A 2,934-nucleotide genomic window follows, 5' to 3' on the forward strand; every position below is an offset into this window, starting at 1 on the left:
TTTAGTGATTTTCGGGCGTGATCGCGAGACAATGCCCCTTGCAGGGTTAGGGGCAGCGCCCCTTCTCACGAAATGAATATCGCGAATGTCCCAAACTGATATAATAGCGCCTTAAGTCGCTGTCCCCCAAAAAATAATTTTATTTGGGTGAAACCTTACCATTTCGGAAGATTTTTCTTGGTATTTGAAGCCTACAAGTGTTCAAACACTTATTGCTTCACCTCTACAAGAAAAATACTCACAAAATCTATAAAAGTAGAAAAAATTATAGAAACTTACAGATCTTAAACCTTTTCGTAATAACAAATACAAACATGTACAAGCTTCGCACATGACTCTGATACCACTGTTAGACTTTCGAGGCGCAAAAACCGCTTTTTGCGTTGCGGAAACCTTGAAGCTAGCTACGGATCCGTGCGAAGATAAATAAAAATATTCATGTACATATTTCTCTACACTAGATCTACCTTAGATCTACATGAAAAAGAAGTATTACCCTTGTAGCGATGCCCTTCGCTTATCCCGCACGTCCAAATGATTGCCGAATCTCGTAGAGTGTCAAGTGTACACTCCTCTACACGTATCCACATGGAAAAAAGGTGGAGAAAACCACTTATAGTGTGCTAGCACTCTTGAGAGGTCTCGGCAATGGAGGAGAAGGAGAGGAGGAGAAGGAGAGAAGAAGAAGAGAGGAAGAAGAAGAAGCCTTGAATTGTCTTAATTCAATGTGGCCGACCACTTATTAGAGCTCTTATTTCTCAATGTAATACCAAGAGTCATGACTCTTGGTCTTCCTCATGAGGTGGCACACATTGATGTAGCCTTGATGATGTGGAACATCATCATTGGCCAGCCCATGCCAAGTCACAATGAGGTGGCATTTGGTCAAGTCAAACTTGATCCTTCATCTTCCCTCTCAAGTCAAGTCAAACTTGACCTCTTATCTCCCATGGTTGATCAAATCTAACCTTTGATTCAAATCAATTTAATTTAATGAATCTCTATTCATGGTTTAAATTGATTCAATAAATTTTAGCCTAAATTAGACTCATTCGACACATGAATCAAATTGAGTCCAACTCAATTAGTCTAATCTGGATTACTCTTAATCCAATTTGGTTCATCACATGAACCTAATCCTCTTGGTCCATTATATGAACCTAATCTCCATCTATCTGTCCTTTGTGTGTGACTCAATAGGTTCTTGTAACGTTGGCAATGCTCCTAAACCTATTTAGAAATATAAATAATGAGCGGTATCTAGCAACACATCATTACTACCCAAGTTACAAGAATGTTGAGATCCAACATCACCATTGTGACTACTAATTGAGACTCTCACAATATGTGACAATGTCCTTCTATCCTTGACATCTAAATTGATCAATTGAGGCATAGACTGTGTCATCCTCTAACCAATCTATGCCTTGAACTCCAAGTAGACTCATTATAATCAAATGAGTTCAATATCTCATATTGACTTATTTGGGCATGACCATGCACTTAGTGGTCTCACTCTACCAAGAACCATGATGTCACTCCCATCATATAGGAGGGATAGATTCCATCTACATTACTCACATCCCTCCGCATAATTTGTTACATACCTAGTAGTCACCTTTATAGTCCACCCATTTACAGGTGACATTTGACGTGCAACTCCTTATGTAGGGAACCATGGTGACTTTAGGTCCAAGGACTAATAGTCATACTAATAGTCACATGAGAAAGTATATGACACTCATATAACGATCCATGATACTTTCTCATGGTGGGGCATTCAGTATACATTCTCTAATGCATACTCATGTGTCAACTTAATATCTAATATCCATGACTTGTGAGATCAAGTCATCGAGTTGACCTACATGCTAGTCTCATTGCATTAACATTGTCCCTGAATGTTAATACTTGACTAGGAATGATTAAGAGTAGTGTTCTCTATATCATCTCATTATCAATTCAACCAATCGATTGATATAGGTAAGAACCTTCTACTCAAGGATGCTATTATACTCAGTTATTTGACACCTATACAAGTAAGTATAATAACCACAAAGAAATGTCTTTATAAATATATATAGGAATATGATACATCGAGTCCATACAACAATCATCACATGATCGACTCTAGGGCTCTCACTAACAGTTTACACTCATGTAGGGATTCTAACTAAAGCCTAGCACAACCCCCACGTAGGTTGCACAAGAGAGTTTACCCAAGTTCTAAAACCATTAAGTAAAGGGATAACCTAGGAAGTCCGGATGAGAAGGAATCTCTGTCACTAGAACCCCCCCGGTCATACAATCTTAGAGTTAATCGATTTACTTCCTAACAGTAGATTAATATAATTAAGTAGAAAAGGTAACATAGTAATCCAGCTAAGAGAAAATCCTTGTCACTAGGATCCCCCGATCATACGTTCCTAGATTATACAAATCACTTCCTAACATTAATTTGGGAGAAGCCTCTAAACTCTAATTTATCTCCCTAGTAAAGAATCAATCCCAGTTTCAAGGAAACACCGTAGACGTAAAGGATACCTTCTGTCACAAGGTCCCATATGTTGGTTAGTCCTAGGAAAACGTACCGGTTCCACTGTACAAAAAATTTTATACAAGTGTCGAACCTTTCCTTAAATAACCTATTGTGTTTTTTAGAAGTTAAATTAGGAATCACAGATGGAACTTAACATCATTGATTCTAAATTTAACTTATCTGCTCTTAATGATTTAGATTTGAATCGCAAGCGGAACTTAACACTATTGATTCAAATCCACCTATATTATTAATTTCATTAAATATTAATTTCCAAAATTAGCTTCCAAGACTGCATGGCGAGGCACATGACCTTCTTAGATATGGGAGCAACCACCACCACCTAGACAAAGCCTTTTAAGGAAAGCTAATATTTAATTTCCTTAAATAACTCT

This window comes from Zingiber officinale, chromosome 7B, assembly GCF_018446385.1.
Source record: "Zingiber officinale cultivar Zhangliang chromosome 7B, Zo_v1.1, whole genome shotgun sequence".
Taxonomy (NCBI): domain Eukaryota; kingdom Viridiplantae; phylum Streptophyta; class Magnoliopsida; order Zingiberales; family Zingiberaceae; genus Zingiber; species Zingiber officinale.